This window comes from Teleopsis dalmanni, chromosome X (assembly GCF_002237135.1).
Source record: "Teleopsis dalmanni isolate 2A chromosome X, ASM223713v2, whole genome shotgun sequence".
Classification (NCBI taxonomy): Eukaryota; Metazoa; Arthropoda; class Insecta; order Diptera; family Diopsidae; genus Teleopsis; species Teleopsis dalmanni.
The window spans coordinates 70,101,534-70,126,621 of NC_051848.1; the positions used below are offsets into that span (position 1 = coordinate 70,101,534).

The window sequence follows — 25,088 nt, forward strand, 5'->3', positions numbered from 1 at the left end:
TACATCATTACTAATACTACTACAAAAATGCTAGAATAGTCTAGAATTGTTTGATTGGGTAACAAAATTTGGCAAATCGAGAGTAAATCTAGATTGAATCCAGATAATACGAATCGAAAATGCCATAAAGTTAGACAATCGAAAATATAAACTGTACTAAAAAAAATATCACGCGAAAACAGCCAAGTTAGTCCAGATTTTCCAATCGATAATGATATTAGTAAAGTACTAATATTGATATACAAAAATAATGTCTCAATAATATCTTACTCTGCAAATATTTAAAATTTATTTCAACTTAAAATTAAAAAAAAAACTTGGACTAAAACTACATTGTAAGGTGAAGGTAACCGAAAATATTTTAGACAATTGATTTAAAATTTTGACGGGATTCCTATATCTTCTAAGTAAATTTAAGTTTATAGTGTGTGTAACACATCACATTTGGTGCAACGTCATCATTAACCGTCATTATTTTGAACACTATAAAAATTATATAACATTACAATACTACTACTATAAAATAGCATCATGCGCACAATGAAATGTTGTTTTCGCTTGCATGACTTAAATAAAATGAAATTTGCATGGAAGCCGAAAGAAAACCGACTGTATACGAAAAAAAGCGAGCAAGTCTGACAGATAATCAAAATATTTTGAGATTCATCGCAACATCGTTGTAGATGAGACATGGCACAATTCAGAGTTCAACAATCAAGTCAATAGTCAGGTCTCATGTGTATTACCACCTGAAGACGTCTAAGCGAAATTAGAGTTCAGTCTAAAGAGGGTTAATTCAGATTATAACATTTAAAGCGTGCACTGTCTTGAAATTTACGAATTTCTTAAGGAGTTTTGAACTTTTTGTTGAAAATTTTTTGATTAGAAAGTTGATTAGAAAAGAAAAAAATCAAATTTCTGAAATATGCTAGCACATATTTAATAATTAATTATATATAATATATTTTTTTAATATTCATAACATGTTAAGATATTGTTAATTATTTTAAACATGCATTGCATGCCCTTACGTATTCAGACAAAATTATGGCATACATAATAAACTCATTTATAAAAAAAATTTTCACCAAGATTATTCGTATTTTTATGATTAACTAGCAATATATTTTTAATAAATTACTGTAGAGCTCTCATTGCTGTGGAGCTCCATTACACTAAACCATGGAGCTCCATTGCTGTACCGGTACGAGTATGTACGTTCATAAAAGAAATTACTCACCTCTTACCTAATAAAATATTTCCTGCCCATTTTTTTTCACTTAGCAAAAATTTATACACTTTTTGACACACTACATTTGTATATGCAAACTATGCTCTCACATAAGTCATGATTTATATCCGACCGCCCTCTTGCATGCATTATGCATATTTTCAAGCTGTCAAGACTGGCTGCGTCTGCAATTTAAGCGTCGTGAACTAACTGAGCCACAACAATTATTTTTTCAACTAAAAGTCGACAACTTTGACTGTCTTCAGGTTTTTCTTCCCGCCAATGTATGTTATGCACACAACTATGACCCAACGTATATCTTTCCGTCCAACTATCTGTTTGTCTGTCGGTTTGCTTGACTACTTGCCTGACTGCTTGCCTGTCTGTCAGTCGCTTATTGTCATTTTTTGCATATCTAAATAGATGCAGAAAATAATTTACAAAATAAAAAATAAATTAGATAAAAATTACAGCTCCATAATAAGCGTTAAAAGATTTTTCACGCCGATAGCAGATACTTTTTTTCAGGGTATCTAGTTTTTATGTTTATGTTTTATTTACTTTCAGAAAAGCAATTGTGTTCATGTTAGTCCACGAAGACTTCCAAACTGCAAAGTAACTTTATTAAACAATGGCAAAGTTACTCGTTGCCATATTCTGGCTTTGCCTCCGACACCGACACCGACACCGACTTCGACTCTGACTCCGACTCCGACTGTGGCTCTGGTTCTGGCTCTGAACTACATGCGCCGACACCTTGCAACATGTAAGATTATTTGTTTTTGATAAATACCACAAAGTTGTTGTTCGTGTGAATAGAACTTTTGTTAATATAAATTTAAATTGCAAATTCAAGTGAAAAATGAAGAAAATTTTTCAAACGAGCAGAGAAAGAAAAACAAACGAGCAGAAGTGAAACAAAAGCGCATTTAGCACTTATTCCATCAATCCAACATACGTTGAGACTAGAGTCTTCCCGATGTGTCCAAAACGTTTGTTTTTCTATGATGCGAGTATCTTTTCTCCTGCTCAACCCCCCCTGGATACGTATTTTACCAAAGAATAGCAATTGTTCACACAAATTGCACTTTTGACAATTTTTCATTGTTGATTGTTGGATATTCTGCAGTTCTGCAGTTCTGCACTTTTATTTGGTTTCGAATAGTGATGACTTCAAGTTTTTGAAGTTACAAAACACAATTTTTTTTCAAGAAAATTTGTTTTCGTTATTCATGTAAACTAACAAAAACAACAGAGATATAACCGGCATGATCTTATACAGGTCTCATTGTATAAGATATTGTACACAATGCAATATAATATACATATATTACACATATTATATACAATATAGGCTAAATGCGAATTCGAGTAAATTGAGGTAAAGTAAATTGAAATTTCCTAGGAATTTTTTGCACTGTACTTATGTAAATGTTTATATATTTATTTATTGCACTTATTTATTTATTAAATATCTTATAAAATTTTCACAATGGTAACACCTAATTTACTTCATTTTTATCTTATTTAGGCTACCCGTATTTCTGATAAATATCAATATTCGCTGCCTTACCGACATAATTTACTATTTCCCGCAATTTACCATCAATTTACTATTTATATTTGAATGGAAAGATATTTTAATACAACATACACTGGCAAAATAAAGTCAAAATTCTTTATCAGTAGAAGATATAATCTACAATCGCATTGAACTGTCTTTAAAAAAATTCCGCACGTGAAGAAATTTTCAAATAGTAGAATATAATAGAAAATAAACATTACTCTTTGACTTCTAGAGAGTAATAGAGTACTGCCAAAACACTGCGACCAGAATTGATCTTTGTTGATAAATTAATACTTAATAATAATATAAAACACTAAAATAACATAAAATATATATTTATAAACTTTAAGTACGAGTGTTACTGTTTTCTTTACCAATCCATTAAGTTTCATACCGACTTTAACTGAAAAGAAAACACAGGCTTTCGAATGAGGATATCCTAACTTTGATTAAGGTTGATCTGAAACAGTTGATCTGGAAGTCTCCTCTTAGCCCAGATCAAAGTAGTACACAAATATAACAATTTTAATACTATTTTTTGTCAAAAGGCAGTAAAGTCCAACACATTAAACACCTTCGAATAGAATTAGGTAGCATTTAAGTTTAGAATGATCAAATTGAGTATTGCAATGAAATCATGAAGCATTAAAACGTGTCTTCTTTTTGAGTTCCTTGACACAGGTGTACAAAAGATTTAGCATATGAAAATGTCAGAGGAGGTCTCGAACATGAACATAAATGAAACTGACATCTCAATGCTAACCACATTATCTGGACTGTAAAGAACAATGAATAAATTCATCACAACGGAAACGTCAATAGCTAATTGACTAATCGCGTAGAATGTGAAATTAATAGGATCTTATAACTATTAAGTTAATATATAGTATGTTTATTATCTATCTGTTTTATCAATTTCATCTATTTTGGCACCGCCGTAACAAACAACATTGATGTCAACCTGAAGATAAGACGAAGAATTATTATTGTCAATAGTTTACTAAACAATTGAGTTATAGAGCTCTCTCCCAATAGACTTGCGATCACTTTATACTATCTGTGCTACTGTATGGCACAGGAGCATGCAGGTTATCACAGTATAATTAAACGGGATTAAAAGTTTTCGAGAGAAAAGTTCTTCGTAAGATCTTTGGTCTTCTATGATTTGGCGACAACAATTGCCAAATTACGAGCTGTACGAACTTTATCACAACATTGATATAGTTCGCTGAATATTTAGCGGTTTGATTAGCTTGGCCATGTCCTGAGAATGAATGACGATGCTCCAGCAAAAAAGAGGTAGATCGTGTATTCGGTGAAGTGGTGAAGTTGAGAAAGGTTGATCGTATAAGACTGACGAAAGCGCGCATACCGCAAAGATACCTGGAGTCCAGTGCTGCACAGGTAGAAATTCGGTAACGATATGTTATGGTCATTTAAGTAGTAGGTATTTAAATAAATTCTATGTCGGCATATGACAAAGCAAATTTGGATTTAATAAATGGTTATTTAGTCTATATTTTGTTTAGTCTTTATTTAATTTAGCTATAGATCTTCGTAAGATATTTGGTCTTCTATGATTTGGCGACAACAATTGGATCCAAATAAATTACGAGCTGTACGAACTTCATGTCTCTCTATAAGTGTTTTCTGCTATGTTTTGAGCTTCAGGTCTTTCTATAAGTGATTTTTGCTATATTTTGAGCTTCAGGTCTCCCTATAAGTGATTTCTACCATATTTTGAGCTTTATATTCCTTGAAAATTATGGAAAATATTAGCTCTGTGCGCGAATTAAGAAATGGGCGTGATTTAAGGTTGCTCATTAATTTAAACATATTAACATAACAATTTGTTAAAAAGATGTTTTCGAAAATTAGTGAACTACAACAACAAAAATTCATTTTTATATTATTTTGATTTATCGAAATTTTGTCTGACCATACAGCTGTTTCGAGTATTGCCAAATACCCAGTATCAGTGGTTTTGGAGATAATACTTGTATTTAATTATTCGTAAATAATTATTTTTGAGACTGTAAGTACCAGGAATCGAACTTGTGTCCATCAGTTTGTTAGAACATTTTCTTTTATCAAATATGTACCGATTTTTTAAATTCTTCAGTTGAAGGAAAAAATAAAGCAATTTATTTGTAATTTTGATTATCTCTGAATGTATGTATATCTGCAGATAAATGTACAAACGTGCGTAGCAAATCAACAGATTTAAACCTATTAAGTATAATTCCATGGTTAAACATTTGGATTTCATCTTCTAACATTTCATCACACGGCGCGTCGTCTTAAATTTTTAAAGAGATCACCAGAAGCACCTTTAGATGGTACAGCCGCATCGTACCAAACCGCACCGCACCGCACCGCACAGTTGCGCCGGACAACTTAGACAGGCTGAAAGCACAAAAAGAGATTACAGATCGCATGACATTAAACTATGCATAAATGTCTCAACGCATTTCATTTGCTGTCTTGTAAAGTCTTTTAATTTCTTCGCTTCTCCTTTCCGAAAGGAAAAGAAAAAAGAGCCACAGAAACGCTAGACGTGACTTGCTTTGCAGTTCTCAACCGTGGAACCAAAACACATGCACAATTTGCTTGATTGTGGAATAAATTTAGTGTCAGACAAAAGCTCAACAGAGACAACAGCAAAAAATATGACAGTTGCCTGCCTTCCTGCCTGCCCGCCTGCCCGCCTGCCTGCCCCAGTGCAGTGGCAAGTTGTTGGCGTTTAGGAGGACTCCAATCTATGTATGCGAATATAAAAATTCTATAGAACAATTACACTGGGCGTATGTATATTTTTAATGCCTTGCATTTAATTGTAGAACAATATACACATACATAAATACATACATACATACCTATACACATATATATGTATATGTATATTAAAGTATTTCATATGATATGCATATGAAATGGTGCAATATTTTATTCCTTCATATTTGATGCATTGCATTCTATTTTACATTATTTGTTACTTTTGTGAAAACGTATAACATTTTTATATTTGCAACAACAAAACATAACAACAACAATAGCAAGAATAGCAGCAGCAGTGACATCAGCGGCTAAAGTAGTAGCAGCAGTAAAAAAAAAAAAATAAAAATAAGAGCAAGAAACAAGCGCAAAAATGTGACTTCCGACTTGGCATGACAACGACAGTTCCAAATGCGGCGCAAGTAGCGTGTAAGACATAACATGACAGGAGACAGCGAAAGTATTTTGCAATGCGCATTTCAACATTGATTGTCAGGGTCTTGCACTATTCTCTTTTCGCTTTTTTCTTTCGTTCTTTCTTTCTTTCATTTTCATTTTATATGTTTGTATGTTTGTACGAGAGTGTGAGTAGTTTTAACAGATTTGTTTTTGCTTTTGTTCTTGTTTTTATTGCTGCCAGTGTCACTGCCGCCATTGACACTATTGTTGTTGTTGTTGTTGTAACACACCATTCTCCTTTTACCAGTTCGTACTTGTTATTGTTCTATGTTAGATTTTGTGCTTTTTTGTTTTTTTGTTGTTCTTTTGTTCTTAATTTGTTACGTTGACAAAAAGTGTCAACGCTATGTTGCTTTTGTGTTTGCGATGACGATTTGCAAAAGTCGAGTAGAGTCGAGTAAATACGTCACTGCTAAAGCTGTACTTGCTATAGTTGATGTTATTGCTTTTATATATACATATATATGTTTGCATGTGTGTGTGTGTGTGACAGTGACAATAAATTCTATGCTCGGATGTCATTAGTTTTATAGTTCATATGGGATATGCGTCAAAATTCTTATTCCTTGACATTTGACATGACATTCATGTTTGCGGTACTATGATATTCCGCTGTCACTTCAAAACAGTATCACACTTTTAAATGGTTTCCATGAAACGTCACTTACAGTGCGGACTAAAATTTTTGATATGAAAATGACAATCAATGTCAAGTTGACATATGCCATATCTTCATATATATTTTTTTTTTTTTAGTTTCTTTTTAACAGTAATTTTTATGGAGGTTATGCGGCAGTTAGTAAGTAATTATAAAATATTAAAAAAAATGAAATATTGCAATTGTACATAACTTTATATAAGTATATGTCTGTATATAAAAGTTTTTTATTTCACAAGTACGCATATGTACGTCCCTCTGACATTGTTGTATACACTTTACGACCACTAATTACACTTGTATGCATACATTTTCTATGTGAAATACTTGAAAACATTTAGCTGTCACTGTCAGCTGAAAAAAAATATCTATAACTTCAGAGAGAAATTTTATAGCCAGCACAAGTGCAAAAGAAGTCACTTTTTCCCATTGAAATAACGCATTGAATGTAATAATAAAACTGGTGTGTGTGTGGTGATACCACACAAGCAGCCAAGTTAATCCACTAGATTCGGAACAAATTTCATAATTATGGTATGAACAACATATTAAGAGAAGACTACGATTTACTTGACAGCATAACTCTATTGACAGTCAAAGCTTTGCGGCAGTTTGTTGTTTAGTGCTTTCATGTGCGACATCAGAAAAAGAAGAAGAAGCAGTGAAATGCGTAAAATGTTTCACACTTGAGACGCAAATTTACTTACTATAAACATGCTTACATTTGAACTGGTGGCAACACTACATCCATATTCTTTCTAGTGACAACGACATCTGATTTTGTAGCAGAAATCATATGCTAGAGTATGTAGCAGAATTGGGTTTGCATTTTCTTATTTTTGAACAAAACATTTGATCAGTAATGGATTTCAAATCAAATAGTGTAATATATATTTTCAAAGACAGCCGGCATTTGGGCCATGCCTTTTGTTTAATAATTAACAATATTTTAATGTGTAAATATTTTGTAATTCATTCATTAATAACATGAATTAACGTGTAAGATTAGTTTTAGTTTAGTAGTATATATAAATACTACTACTACTATATTTCGTAAGACCATTGATGATGAGTACTTCGTAATACTCAAAACAGGGTTGTATGCTCGGCCAAACCTCAAGAAATTAACTAAAATTTGTGTTGTTATCTTTTCATTTCTATTCGAACTTCTCTAACTTTTTAAAAGTTTCATTTCGTCAAAAGACGTATGCATACATTTCCTATGTGAAATACTTGAAAACATATAGTTTTAGTAAATTAACTAACATTTTTGTTGTAGTTTTTTCATTTCTATTCGAACCTTTCCCACTTTTAAATAGTTTCTTTTCATCAAAAGACGTTTATTTTCGTCAAAAGACGCGTCACTTTCGGCAAAAAAAAAAAATAAGCATCAAATAATGCAATGTTTCTGCCATAGTTTTGTAGAAAATAACAACACTGCGTTATCAAATCTCAAAATGGTTACAGGCTCCTCGGGAAGGTATGCAGATTTGAGGTCAATTATTACTTGGTCTGATGGAGTGATAAAAAATAATCTAGTCAAGGTGTAAAGAGGGGTTTTGAAAATACCTCAAGTTAAAAAAGAGTATAAGTGCTTAAGTGCACTAGCTCAAAACAGCTTCAACATAACAATAACAAGTGGGTGTTGTTACACTCCTTATACATATTAATCCAAACACAGTAATGTAATTCAAATCAATTATTTTGATAGCTCTATATTTCTGGAGAAATCAACAAACAGGAATTCTTACATCCTACAGACATATCAGTCTTAATATATTTTTTTGGAAAAATTTTGAGCACCAATGGAATTCAAATATGGAATCAAATAGCTATATTTCTAAAGAAATCAAGTCGGTATTGTTAGGCCCCTCGGACATATTAATATAAGTATATTTTTTTTTTGGAAAAAGTCTGATCAGTAATGAAATAATGTAAGAGCGGTATATTTCTAGATAAACGAATAAGTGAGTATACTGAACGTCTTAGACATATAAATTTTAGATGTCTCTTAGATAGCGTCTTATATCAATACTAGCAGAATCGTGATATGCTAAATATTATGAAATATAATTAAATTTTATTGTTACAAGATCACTGACCACGAAAACTTTGCTACAGACATATCGTTAGATCTAGCCATTTTTTAGGCTTACGAGAACTTGACTAATATATTTATTTATTGTCATAGCATGAAAGAAGTCCTAGTTTGACAACCTATGATTAAATATAACTAAATTGTTGTCGAAAATAGTTTTTATATCAGATCGTTAGCAACCTTATTTCTTATATCATTATAGATGATAAAAAATGTTTATATGCATACATTCGTGTAAATAAAGTAAAAAAAAATTTGAAAAAAGTTGAATTGATAGAATAAATTAAATAAATAATTTAAATGTAGTCATCAAAAAACACGTCTTGATTAGAGCACGATTTGTGCTCCAGAACAGCTATAGTACTCTAGAATAGCAATAGTGCTCTAGAATAGCAATAGTGCTCTAGTATAGCAATAGTGCTCTAGAATAGCAATAGCGCTCTAGTATAGCAATAGTGCTCTAGAATAGCAATAGTGGTTTAGAATAGCAATAGTGCTCTAGAATAGTAATAGTGCTATACAAAAAGGTTTAGGATGTTTGCCTTTTTGGGATTACAATTGCATAAAATGTTCTATGTTAACATAGATATATACCAAGTTATATTCAAGTCTAGATGTCATTTTCACAGGGCATCATATATTATATCATTTATTGTAGATAATCAGTTAAAAACTAAAGTTAGGTTTTAAAACTTAAAGTGAAGTTATTTTTTGTTTAGGACTATAAGTATTCTTATATATAAATTGAATGATGTTCTCGTAAAAATATGCAGAATATTTTGTTATGAAAATTATATTCTTGTAATAAGTTACTACTTAAAACCATAGTCTCGCTCGTGACTCTATGAACAAGAAAGAACAATACAAGAGCACGCAATACATAATATCTCTATAAAAGAATAGTATTGAAATTTATATTTTAAAACTAAAAATATAATTAATTAATTTAATTATTTAACAGCTTTTATATAATTTCGCACCAAGAGAATTGGTGTTATGAACTTTCAAAACAAATTTACAAAACTACAAGTGTCTTTGGGTCAGTTGGTTAAGCAGCGCTGACTCTGAGCTTTAAATTTGGCAGGACACAAGTTCGATTCCTGGCACCTGCAGTTTCGAAAAATTATTTGCGAATAAATAAATGCAAGAAATACTTCCCAGACCATTGATAAAGGTATTTGGATATACTCGAAACAGCTATATGGTCAATCGAAAATTCGATTAATCAAAATAACATAAAAAGAATTTTTGTTCTTGTAGTTCACTACGTTTCAAATAACTCTCTTTGTAATATAATTTTATGTTATTATTAGAGAAATATATAATAGGCTTATAAAGATACAGTTGGATTTTTCTATAACGAAGTGATCTATAGCAAAGAATCTTGCAGAGGAATGCTATAGAATAAAATCTATAGCAAAGTTTTTTTGGAAGAAGCAACAAAGTTTTATAATTTAATTATCTATTCGTAACTAAGTTTTTTCCACAGATATAGACTTCCTTATATTAAATAATTTTATACAATGAATTTATTTAAATAATTCTATTTTTTTAAAAACAACATATTTACGTCGACTTTGTCAATTAATATTTCTAAGGGTTTTAATTCTTTCTTTCTATTAATAATTACAATATATATTATTAAAATAATTGTGAAGAGCCATCTTGAAAGCTGTAATGAAAAACCAAATCATCTTATTCGACTTTTCTATTACGGTGTCTATGCCGGTCCCGACGACCTCCTAATAAAGATGTTCGCTTATACTTTCGAAAGACACAACATATTTAATTATCTACATTTACATCCCATCTGTACTGTAAAATCGTGTTTAGTATACAATAAAATCATGAAATCATAAAATCTTTATTCTTCAATAAAATTCAATTTAATTCCTATTGTTTAACTATACAAAATCTTTTTCAGTCTTATATGCCCCATTTAATAACTAGCACGCAGTTTCTACACATTCAAAACTCAAATAACTGAAATACAAAAATACTTTCAGAAAATATTGTATTGTTTTTGGAAGATATTTTTGAAACGGAAAATATTTGCCAACATATATTCAAAAAAAAAAAATACTTAAACTTTAGTATCCACAAACTTATGTAAAAAAAAGAATTAGTTCAGTTTTAAGTTAAATATATATATATGATCATAAACACAGATTGAAACTTATTCGATCTATCACTACAAGTACTCCAAAGCGGATTTGGCACTCAGCTGAGTGGTAAGCAATCGGTGAAGACTACCCAAAACGACCAAAGACGCGTATATCAGCTGGTAAGATTTTGGATTTTAGTTTTCATAATTTTTTTTATCTTCAGTTAGGTGTTGTTGTGATTTCTTCAGTTAGTGCTATTGCACACTTTTACTCTTTTGTGGCTGGGGGGCTTATCCCTGCCCCAGACTGAGCTTTAACTATGCTGGTAATAAATTGGGAGGATAGCATCAAATATCTCGGCAAACGATTCACATTGCTTAAACAAGTTCAATTGAAAAGAATTAGCTGTATCAAAATTCTTCATCACCTCCAACCGCTATTCAAAAATGAAAATCTCAATTCTTAGAACAGGAAGCTTATATATAACCATATAATTTGTCCATTACTTCTATATGGATGTGTAGCGTTCAATAAAGCCTCAAATACTACTAATCGTCAGCTAGAAATTGCACAAAGCCAGATTCTGAGAAGACGTTTCAAAGATCAAAAAATACAAAAGAGATAGAGCCCTGAAATTATTTGCGAAAAGTGACTTCCTTACCAACAACGCATTATCAAATCTCAGAATGGCTCATCGGAGAGGTACGTAGATCTATTGTCAGTGATTGCTTAGTCTGATGAAGTGATAAACAATAATCCAGTCAAGGCATATAGAGAGGGGTTGTAAAGAAACCTCGCAGTTAATATAGAGTAAAAGTGGTTATTCAACACAATAATATACTGGAATTCATATCGTTTATTTATCGTTTAATAGTTTGGAAACTATGTTAAGGTTAAAGATTTCTATGACGACTTTGATTGTTATAGTCTTGGTAGATTATCCCAGTAAAACTTTTTCTGATTCTCTTTCTTTTTCTAGAAGGATGGAAAAAAATTGTCTCTCTAAAAGCTACAAAATGGTTTCTGATCAGAAATAGCAAGGCTGCACATTGCAAATTTTTTTAGAACTTCGTTAGCACAAACTTACTCGAACATCGGATAAATCGGTTTGGATAAAATTTGTAATTAATAATTGATATATTACGTATATCTTCTTTCTATGAATAAAAACAAATGTTTAATGAATTAATACATAAAAAAACTGTACTTAAATTTCACCAATTCATAACTTTAAATCGTTATAATTTTGAAACCCTTGGTAGTACAAAATATCATTTATTGAGTTAAAGGATTGATGATATCAAGGATGGTGTTATTAAGGATAGGTGTATTATTAAGTATGGATATTAAAGGTTTTTCGCTAAAAACGATATTAGCGCTTATTGGGTGAACTTTTCTTCAACAACCTGTAATACAGTCAATAATAAAAGTGTACTATATTCTTCACTTCCCATGCGATATTTTTTGAATCTTGGTTCAGGAAAAAGTATTTACTTTTATGTCGATTCAGTTGGAAAGGAAGTTTTATGATTCTATTATATATTTTACCTCTACATATAAATAAATATAATATAAAAATATTTTATTTATTTATACATTAATAATTATATACTTTTATGATTCTATTATGTATTTTATCTATAATAATATAATACAATATTACTATATAATATAATATTATTATATAATATAATAAATGTGTATATATATATATATATAAATATAAATATACTTATATATATATAAAATATATATATTTTATTTATTTATACTTTTGTAATTATGTACTTGTATGATTCTTTTATGTATTTTACCTATAATAATATAATATAATACAATAATATAATATAATAATTATGTATATATATATATAAATATAAAAATACCTGTATATTCATAAAAATATATATATTTTATTTATTTATGCTTTTGTAATTATATATTTTTAATAATTAATTAAATCATGATATCTAGTTGAGGTTTCGAAAAGTAGTGAATTACAACAACAATTTTTTTTTTGTAATAATTTATCTTTATTTAATATATTAATATTTGAATAATGATGGTTCGTAATATAAGTTTTTTTTTGTAGTATTGAAGTAAGAAGACTTTGAAAAATTCATTTTCTAAAAGTATAATTATTACTTTGACAGTTGGGTATTTTATAGATTTCAAATAAAATTTCGTAATATTTGATTTAAGTTGAAATATGGGTCAAATTCCTAAATAGAGCTTGACACCAAATTTGATTGCTTCAAAGATTTTTGAAGTTATGCAAATGCAAATTTTTCAAATAAACCGATTCATTATTTAATTATATTTGATCAGCTTTTTGTGGCGGATTATCCAAAATCAGTCATATATGAATATATCTGAAATAAATTTATCTCGAAATGTCTGTCCGCTTTTGACTGTTTTTGTTTGGCTTGACAGTTTTTACGAGTATTTCAAGCCATTAATATATAAAGATATTTATAAGCTTTTAGTGCGTAATTTTAATAAACCCGTGGCGTGGTTATGAATATAAATGATTCCAATGAATTTGGTTCATTAATTAGCAATTTTTATGAATATTGTTTGTGATATAAATAATAATAATGAAAAGAGAAAAAATTGTTATTGATGTCTTATAAATGATTTTCATATTGCATATATGGCTATTTCGCGTTCCCAATGCTTTTGCCGCTTTCAGTTCATATTAATTTATTGCCACTTATTAATGAAATTGATCGTTAAAATTATTGCTGCGTTATAAGATTTTATAGCACACTTAAGTATACATTTTTATTAAAACAGTCAATGAGTTGGCATTAGTAAATTTATAACGTACTTAACTTTATGTATTTTGAGTTAAGTATTTTTTATTAAACAACAACAACAAGAACAAAAATATTTTTTTTAAAAGCATTAAGTCATAAATTTCGGAAGTGAAATATCTGATGGTAAACACATATGGAAGAAACACTATACATTATACACTAGACCTGTTCTTATTTATATGGGCAATTGTATGGGTATGACTTTTTCGCTGAGCGCTCTCCAATTATAATCTTTTTCATTACATTATTGAAATTTGAAATTTGATATCATTAAATAAGGTTTAATAGAAACGGAAATGGGCCAAAGTTTATGAAATCCGAAAAAATATAAGTGTGGTATACGTTTTTCTAAAACCATACCAAATCATCCTAACACATCCAATCAAATGTATTACATCACAAAATAGATGTTTTTAACGTATTGTGTTACTTTGTTCCTAACCCCCTCATGTTGCTCTTACAGCGAAAATGAGTATGAATATACACATATATATATATACAGAAAAGTACTACCGTATATAAAAAAAAAAAATAAATATAAAATTAAATAAACAGTTTCTTTTTAAAAAGCTTTCAATAATAGTATTTATCACCTCTTCTATGGAACCTACGTAGCCCTATGCCTCATTAAAACAGTAGGTTCTGTAGTTGGCCCCTTTATTCTAATTGTACAATTTTTGACTTGATGTATCTAGCTTAATATCTGTTCTAACCATACACTGACCTATAGGGTGGCATAAAGCTAAGATCGACTACATGACGCTCGAAGGAGCGTAAGCTCAACTAAAACTAGACCTATACTATTGGAAGCCTTTAACACAATCGGCAATATTTTCAGCATTAGTAATGACCAGATACTTGCTTTGATTAATGCATTTAATATGACTACACGGTTAAAAATATTAGTTTAAATGTAAAACTCAAAGAGTTTTTATATTTATCCAACTTGAATAAGTTAACTGAACTCTGGGGTTTAAAAACTCAACCCTAAGATTTCAAAATACATACAACCTACAGATTATGTTATCAACTTATTTTCTACGATTTAAACTAAACTTATTTATTGGATAATCAACTTCAATGGGTTTAAAAGTCTCAACCTCAGAGTTTAAAAATACTGATTTAAACCTTAAAAAAGTTTTTAGGGTTAAGAACTTAAACTGAAATTTTCGACCGTGTATTACGAGGAACGTGAAAATAAGACGGTTTCCTTAGCAAATTGAGGATTTACTTTGTTTTGCTTAAGCTCTTTCAGTAGAGCCCTAAAAATTTTCTAGTGATTGCATGTTTGATTCATTGTTAATAAAGACAGCACCCAATGAACGGAAAATTTTTTCATGTTTAAATTCCAGTGCTATACCTTCTAAACGTGATTCAGCAAATTGCATACAATCTCAGTAAGTTCTATTATTTGTATTTAATTATCATGATTAGATACTTTCTTTCATGTTGTTGTCTTCATCAGTGCAAACAATTCTTATCCATCCATTAGTAGTTACCATCCATTAACTAAATTGATATGACCACCTCGGAAGTCTGTTATCCATATTTTACTGTTGCTTATCCATATTTTACTCTTAATAAGTTTTCATCTTAATTTTTATTAGGAGTCGGCAAACGAAAATAATTATTGAATATAATTTTAACAATTAATATTAAGCTGAAAAATTTTGCGTTTTGGTCTAGAAATACAATACATCTGTACTTCCTTAACTGGTTCAGCATATATTTTCAAATCCGATAAATTATAGTATTAATTAAATCTACTCTATGGAGTCTTATTTCTTTATCCTTCTTTTTTTATTTGAGATGCCCACCTAGGTATTTCTTTCGTTTACTTTTATGTTTTAATTTTAATTGAATTTTTATATTTATATTGAATTTTTATATTTATGATATAAAACAGCTCTTATATTCTAGATTAATATCCTACTGAAGATAACACAGTATCCTCGTTGAGACCTAAATTGCTTCCAACTGTTGTCTTTCAGGAAGAACGACTTCTCTCGCCTGCAGCAAAAACTGTCCTAGCTCGATTGAGAGCTACAGTAAAGCCATGTGCTAAAGAGTTACTTGTCATGCATAAATTCGTCTATTCCAAATGTGTGCCCAAACTGCAGCTATACTCTCGATGACGTCGCCCATCTTTTCTCATGTCACTCTACGCATACGAATCATCGTTCAATTGACCTTTGGATTTACGCTATAGAAGTTGCTAGATTTCTGCAGCCGAACCTGGGTTGATTTTAATTATACAATCTCTTCCCCCTATCCGTACTTCAAACACCACCCATCCACATCGCATTCCTTTTCAGATCCTGGCAGTCTTTAGCAACAACAACAGCATTGTTGTCAAACGATTGCGAAGAAACGGTCCGATCAGAATCGCGTTTGGTAGCTGAAAGATATTTCTTGCTTTGGTGAGCTACTATATTGTGTAAAGAAAAATAAACATATTCTCAATTCATTAATTAAATTGTAGATGGTAAAAGAGTGAATAAGAAATGTTTTTTTTTTTTAAAATATATAATACCTAAGTTTATAAACAAATAAATTCTATGCTCGATAGTTCATCCTATTTCTTGCACATCATTGAGTTTTGCAAAATCTCAATAGATTTGAACTCCATAGAAGAAGTGTGACAATATCATTTCAATCTTCTATGCATTATTCCCAAATATAACAAATTTTTGTTTCAAATCCACTTCAAGTACTTTCCATCTATAGAGTTCGGTTTCGTTAACGCTGTGGCTTGCGGTGCGACTTAGCAAGAAGTGAACCCCATAATTCCGTAATAATTTAAATAAATTTACACTTAAATCGCTGCGTTGAAAGGTGTGTAAATATTTCGAGATGTAATTATGATTAAAATAAACAATTTCATTATAAGAGTTCTGCCTCAACCACAGTGAAGCGAGGCTTCGAACCTCAAAAGCCAGGCGAGTGCTGTCACGGATCCCTGCTGATTTCTTTGACAAGAGCATCTTCATAGCGAAATTTCATTGTTTCGCCATAAAATTTATGACATCCACAAATAAATAATTTATGATTTTAGCTTCTCCGCATTGGAAGCGGATGTGTGAAAAATTGCATGGCATGACAATAAGTTATGGCAGCATAAAAAATTCCTATGGATTTTTTTCTTCTCGCACAGAGCGTTGATTCCCCACTCGTATTTGCGTCTATGTATCTTTCCAAGATTTGAATTTCTGTTTGGGAGGCATGCGTTTGTTATTGAAATTTAATTATTTTTCAGATGATTTGTTGGTTTACATTTGCGGGTGACTGTGAAGAATTCGTTATGTATGAAAATATTAAATGATAAATGCGAACCGAATGAAATTAGTTAAGTTAAATGAATTGTTATTTATTGACAAGACCTTTCTTAGTTCGATAGATTGCAAAAATACTAAACATAATTGAATTGCATTCCGTCGAAGCTGAAAATTACCGTCTCCAATGGAAAGTACTGTAAGGAGCAATAACGAACGTACGTTGTTATATTCCAAATCAGTCGCGCCTACAAACTTCATGTAGAAATCATTTGCATTGGCGATGGTGACAATCTGGTATGAAATCTGGTGTAATAAAAATATTTACATTGAGGTAGTCGGAATTTCCGGCAGCAGCTGTTAAACACTTAAACAATTTATGTATGAACGAAGGCGTTCCACTTCATCCCTGCGGCAAACTTACATGACTACAATAAATGATAATGTGAACTTTATTTTGTGTGGAAAAATTAATGGCACGACCGGATTTAATGTTTGTAGTAACCGTCAGCTCATAAAACACACTTAATTGACCAATGTTTGGCAGGCGGTTATGTGCAGACAAATAGTTATTTGCTTTAACTTTAAATGAAGATTTAAGCTTCATAAAAATATTTTTATGCACATTATTACTTATCGTTTATTTCTTGTTTAATTAGCAAAGCAAGAATAATATGCTAAATTATATAGTAGAGTGGAAGCTCTTCGGACCATTAATTCTCTTCGACTATGAGAGCTATCTGTTTAAATGAACCTACTTTGCTTAAAAAGGAAACTGTAGTATCTAGCCAGTTGCGGAGCTAGACCAATTCTGGACGTCGGGGACATCAGAAATGCGAGGCCCCTTTCATTACGGAGTTATAAAAGTACATAATTTACAATCACTAATACGACAAACCATGTATGAAAGTTTTGTTCTTAATCAAATTAAAATAAACAAATTAAAATTATTATTATTATTTTTTCTGCATTTAGACCAACTGAATTTTTTTAAAATTATGTCATAATTTGCACCAGTCTCTCTTGGCTCATTGTACTTCTCAAGTAGGTCTTAATAAATTTTAACTTTGAAAAGCTTCTTTCAGCAGAAGCTTTACTGACTGAAACTGTTAGCACGATTTTGGTTACTATATAAACATTCGGATATATTTTCTCTAAATTAACGCCTAGCGTCGTCAGTGGGTATATCAGCATTGCATGGCTAGAAAACATGGCTAATGATCGTTTAACAAAACTTTTACTATATATAATACAGTACGTGTTTCAAGTTGATAGATATTATTAATATTATTTTTCGTTAAATTAGCAATGCAAAAATAACAGACTATATATATTGTATATTACGGCAAAAGTTCTCCTAAGCAAACACTGACGCCACCAGTAATTCTTTCCGGTTAAAAGAGCTAACTGTTGAAAAGAATTTACTCTGCTTAAAAAGGAAAATATACTATGGCATGGTTATGAGAGATACTATATATTCATGAGAGCGTTTGTTTAATAGAGTTTTCGTTATATATACTGCAGCACATTTTATATGCATATACATATATATTTTTAATATTATTTCTCATACAATTAGCAATATAAAAATAACACAGTAAATTAGATATCAGAATAAAAACTCTCCTATGCAAACATCTATTTAACGGCAGCGCCTAGCTTCTTTCCCATTGCGAAAGAAATAAAGACCGATGATGTCGGCAGCTTATATACCACACCAAACAGTCAATTTTAGTCGATGTAATAGTAATTCGTTACCTATCAGAGAATTATCTCTGCTTTATATATAACTATTTTACTTATTGACGTAGCCATTTTACCAGAAATGAGCATTATCACTAAACATTATGCACTCAATAAACTTTGGGAACAGTAATTCGTTAACTATCAGAGAACTATCTCTGCTTTATATATAAATATTTTACTTATTGACGTAGCCATTTTACCAGAAATTAGCATTATCACTAAACATCACGCGCTCAATAAACTTTGGGAACAGATTTATATTTTTCAAAGTAAATTTACACAATTTGGAAGCGTTGTTCTAGCGTTAAATGATCCATGATGAATTGCCAAATATTTTTGCAGATTTTAGCTGGCAGATAGCCCATAGTGTTCAAACTACCATAATGTCGCAGAAAGCGCAGAACATGTGACCTTTCGCTGCGACCGATTTAATCAGGAACGGGAACTACTTGTGGAGGTTCTAGGGCATCTACCATCTCCTAAGAGCATTAAGCATGAAATGTGTTCAAACAGCTTTAAATGGAATAGTAAAAACTTTCGCATCTGCAAACATTGTGAAGAGGTAAAAAGAACAGCTGCAGTGACACACCTGCAATGGCGATCAATGGAAATATGCAGTCTGAAAAATGTAATGACGAAATAACGACAAAAAACAGACGTTTGACGAAATATCAAGATCGGTGATCCCGCGAGGACTAACCGTGACAAAAACATATGTACATAAATACAGATGGATGCACAAAAACAAATAGAGTTATTTTATAATTGAAGGGAACGATCTAGTTAACAAGTTAAACAGAAGACATTCCGAAATAAAATGCAATGAATCTATTACTTCAGAAACAGAGATAAGTTCATTATTATGATGACGAATCATTTTCGTTATTCGAAGTGATATCGATCACTAGTTTTTATCACGAATTACGGACAAAATGGTGTCAATGTTTAGCAGACCTTTGAGAGGACTGAGTTAGTAAAGACAACAGAATTAGATTTACTGAAACTTCTTAACTTTATCTGGAAGGTTAAAGGGGTTTGTAGAGATAATACATAGAGCTGTGTTGGAAACAATGACAAAGTTTCACAGTCGCATAGTCTCACTTAACTAGAAGTAATGCTTCATATAAGTTAGGAGAGGTTGGATTAGCGATTATCATTTAGACTTTATCATTTAGCAGACCCTTGAGAGAACTGAGTTAGTAAAGACAACAGAATTAGATTTACTGAAACTTCTTAACTTTATCTGGAAGGTTAAAGGGGTTTGTAGAGATAATACATAGAGCTGTGTTGGAAACAATGACAAAGTCTCACAATCGCATAGTCTCACTTAACTAGAAGTGATGCTTCATATAAGTTAGGAGAGGTTGGATCAGTGATTATCATTTAGACTTTATCATTTAGCAGACCCTTGAGAGGACTGAGTTAGTAGAGACAACAGAATTAGATTTACTGAAAGTTCTTAACTTTATCTGGAAGGTTAAAGGGGTTTGTAGAGATAATACATAGAGCTGCGTTGGAAATAATGATAAAGTCTCAAAGTCGCATAGTTTCACTTAACTAGAAGTGATGCTTCATATACGTTAGGAGAAGTTGGATTAATGGCCTTACAAGTTTACTTGAGCATAAAGTTATTCAGCTGTATTACCAAAGTCCTTCATATGGATCATTTTAAATCTAATGAAACCATTTTTAAAGAGATTAATCTTTTGAGCTTAGATTCGACCAACATATTAACGATTTTAAAATGAATATTCTTTGCCTTTAAAGCTATTTTTACAAGCATTTCAATCGCTATTCGATGTTCAATTTTCTCTATTGTTCTCTCACGTTTTTAAACAAAGAATGAATGGAGAGATCGAAATAAAATTTTGGTTAAGTGCTTATATAGGATATAGTATTAAAATGTTGTCTACATTATAGCTCTCCTATGATGCAGAAATAGCGCTCAGACAGCTTGTTGACTAAACTTTTACTGTATTTATTTATCTTGTGCAGCAATTTTTTCCCAAACTGGCTTTGAACTTTTTAAATGTTTAGCTTCCAACTAATTCCGTTACTCTTTCGTTTATGTGATTCGTTGGAGTTATATAGAATTATGGCAAAATAAAAAAACATTAAGTATTATTATGTTTTATGATCCCAAGTCACAGACAAACATATTGCAAACAGTTACACACATATCTACTCGTATATAAAAGATCAAAAATCAGACAAAATATATTATCGCGTACTTTGCCATTCTCGCCATCATTTCCACTCATAAAAACTTACAATCGCATTTTCATAGCTTTATGACAGCGTAAGTATAGCAAAAAGCGCTAAAGTATAATTCATGTCCAAATAAACTTGCTCTTAATTTACGACTCAGAAGAATTGTAAATCATATCGGAACAACAACAGCCAGCAACGATAAAAACAAAGTAAGAAATTCATAATAAGAAACTATTTTATATTGCAAAACGACGACAGCTACGACTACCAGCAACAGCAACAACAGCAACAACAACAACAACAACAACAACAACGATAGCAGCAACAGAATAATAAAACTATTGCATTGCAATAAAAAAGGCAATGAGATTGTATCTAGATACCGAAACCGAAACTGAAAATGAACTCAAACTTAAACTTAAACTGAAATGCAAACAAAAAGTCAAGGAAGAGGAAAAGAAACAGTAGCTGCGCTAAATCTGAAAATAAAATAATATTGCAAGCCATAAAACTACCAGCGAGAAATGAATGAAAAGCCATGAAGAATAACGACGCGCCAACTTCCAAATTATAATAAATGCCGCGCACATAACACATTTTTACCGCTTAACGTGAGCAACTTTATCCCGCTTAATATTCATTGTATCCGTAATAATGGCATGGCAGGAACAGAGCACAGAGGACAGGACGGAGCAGCACCGCAAATGCCCGCATGCAAATTAATATACTTTTATAGATTATTATGTATATGAGTACGTGGTGTGTGCCTTTGCCTGTTGGAACTCTATTCCTGCGGCAGACTCTATTTTCCTTTTTATTTGGTTTGTGCTGATGGAGCTTTTATGTCCTACGCCATATGGGAAATGTAGACTGCATTAAGTATACCATATAAAAAGGTTCAAAATTCTTTCAAGAAATTATAATAGGTTTGCATTTGTAAACAGTCTCATTCACATCCGTATTAGTGGCTACACTTCAATTCATATCCCATTATTTCCCATTCATATACACTCCGTTTTCACTCCGACACTATTTGGGTGGATTCTCTATGTAATAATTTAGTTATTTCATTTAAAATTTAATACAATTTACAATTATGTTTCAATTTTGTTTACAACCTAATAAGAAATTTACGAACTATTCTTTATAAATTTGAGTATAAAGTGGATTTACTAGAGGATTGGAGAAGAAGACGACCATGCTGATGATGAATACATGATCATATGAAGAATCCACATAAAACGGCTCATGAAGTAGCTAAACAGAAAAAGCTATTAATTGGTAAGTTAAGATCCTTCAAGTATTATAAAGCCAAGAATAAAGATGAAGATAATTAGATAGGAGGCGCTAGCCATATTGCTACAATGCCAGAAAAAGACCGCACGGACTTAAACACGGACTTATTGAGAGCTGGAAAAGAATATGACAGGATACACACATAAAACGATGGATATATAAAGTGGATAAACATTTATTCTTTTTATATTTATAATTATTATTATGACCATAAATTGAGATAAAATAAATTGAAATTACCTAGGAATTTTTTGAACTGCACTTATAGTAAATGTTTATTTATTTATTTGTTGCACTTATTATTTATTAAACTCCTTATTAAATTTTTACAATGGTAATACCTAATTTACCTAATTTTTATCTTATTTATCCTATTTGAAATTCTGGTAAATACCAACATTGGCTGCCATACCGACATAATTTACTATTTTCCTTAATTTAGCATAAATTTACTCGAACTTGCATACGGCCTATAATAATACTTAATTTATAAAGAGATTTTCGAAAAGTAGTGAACTACAACAACAAAAATTCTTTTTTATATTATTTTAATTAATTGAATTTTCAAATACCCATCATCTGTGGTCTTGGAAATACTTCTTGTATTTAATTATTCGTAAATAATTTTTTGAGACTACGAATACCAGGTATCGAACTCGAGCCCCTGCCAAATTTGAAGCTCAAAGTCAGCGCTCCTTAACCAACTGACCCAAAGCCGTACTTGACTTTTATGTTCGCACATTTTTTTTGTAATTTTGTTAATTTGTTGTGAAAGTTTTATTAACAAATTCATTTGTTGTGTTTATTTAAATATTCAAGAAAGTTTAGACGCGTAAAACATTCTAGCTGGAACTAAGTGAAAGATATTAAAATAATTTTTTTTTTTTTTACAGTAAGTGGGAAGAATGAGCCTATAACATAACTTTAGTTTTTCACAGGCTGAAATCACAGTTTTTGTTTTAGCGACAAATGTTTAAGAAAAACGCTGTCAAATATTCAAAAAACGCGAAATGAGAAAAAACGAGGATCCCTCTCCATTATCAGGCAGTTTAAATGAGTTCTTAATTATAACATCAACACCTGCTGGGTATTTAATTACACTTGCTATATCTCAGGAATACTTGAATTATTATGTTGAGGGAAGTTGATTCAGTGCACCTGAGCACTTTTACTCTATATTAACTGCGAGGTTTCTTCAAAACCCCTCTTTGCGCCTTGACTGGATTATTATTTATCACATCATCAGACTAAGTAATAATTGACCTCAGATCTGCATACCTCCCCGAGGAGCCTGTAACCATTCTGAGATTTGATAATGCGGTGTTAGTAAGTCTGTCAGATTTCGCAAATAATTTCAAGGCTCTATCCTTTATGTATTTTTTGATGGGATCAATCTTGAGGTCCCTAAGGATGTCATTCGTCCTAATATACCAAAATGTTTGTTTCTTTCAACTTCTATGATCTCTAATAGACATATATTAAATTTCATCAATTTTTGCAAAAAATTGTTGCAATTCAATTGGATCACCCTGTTTATACTTAGTATTAACATATCTATATGTACACCTTCAATCATCGCATGATTAAGGTTTTTATGACATATGTCGTATCGAATGACTTATGAAAGACGTTATGTGTCAAATTATCTACTTGATTGAAAAATGAAAAAGTACTTCCTGTATTTGTAGATATCGATATGTCGCAATTGGTTTTAGTCATAATTCTAACGTAAATAAACAAAGAAAAAGTGTCAATATAACCGATGTTTAGGTGAAGAATATTCACGAATACCAACGCTGTGTAAGCACTTCTCATTGATTTCGAATTCTTTCCATTCCATCATTGTTGTTGTTTGGAGTTTTTATTCATTATTTACATAATATTTTAGGAAATGTGATTATTTTGCAACATTCTTGCACTTTACAAATTCAGAAAAATATAGAAGTAAACATTTTTCTTCGTAGAATTTTGGTAAATATTTATTCTAATTTCTTGACGAAAACAATATTTGTGAATCCGGTAATTAGCTTCTGCTTACGGGTTGTATGTAAAGTATTTATCGTATTCAGGCTTAAGTTAAGAGCTGATCTACACACAAATTCCTCGCTGTTTATTATTTGAAGTGTCAAGAAGCGATCGTTAAAATTGATATTTTAATGCAACGCTTGCTGACGGGCACTTAGCTCGGACTGCCACCCTGAATAAACAAATCTGCGCTGAGCCGTTCCTATGACTGACTCAAGACGCCGTTCCACGCTCGACGCTCGATGCTCGACGCTTGCCGTTTGTTATTGCTCTTGACCGAGTAGTTTTTTCATTGTCGCTTTTGAAGTGATTATATTTTCGAGTGTATATAATTAATTTAAATGAAATCAAATAAGCTAAACTTGACAGCTGTCAGTGCCATCATTTGTTTCCACTTCACGGCAGCAGCGAATAATCGCGAAAGCACCAACACTCATAGAACGCCAAACAACAACAAATTGCTTTTGATAAATAACTGTCTTTAAAACTTAATATTTAACAAAATTAATGTTCGAAAAATAATAATAAATTAGACAACATTTAAAGAAAGGAGGCATATCATTTGTATTAATTAATAAAAATTTAATTGCGTAAACTTTTTAAATGAGTAATAAATTACTATACGGGTTAGTTAGTTAGTTAGAAGTATACAAACAACAACAACAAAAGAAGAAAAAAAACAGAAAAAAGTATGTATCACTTTGACAGACATTTAAACGTCTTAGGAAAAAATAAAGTGCAAATGTCAGCTGACCGCAAAAATCATTAATATAATTAAAACTGTCAGTTCGCTATCAGCCAACAGCTGCCAACGCGCTCATATTTA

The 25,088-nt window shown here is 31.0% G+C and overlaps 1 protein-coding gene across 1 annotated transcript in view; it reads right to left on the reverse strand.

The window, feature by feature from the left end:
* The window catches only part of LOC119689513 (zinc finger protein Elbow), a 72,302-nt gene that overhangs the window by 41,426 nt on the left and 5,788 nt on the right, over positions 1 to 25,088 (reverse strand). The gene's annotated exons all lie outside the window — the stretch shown is intronic.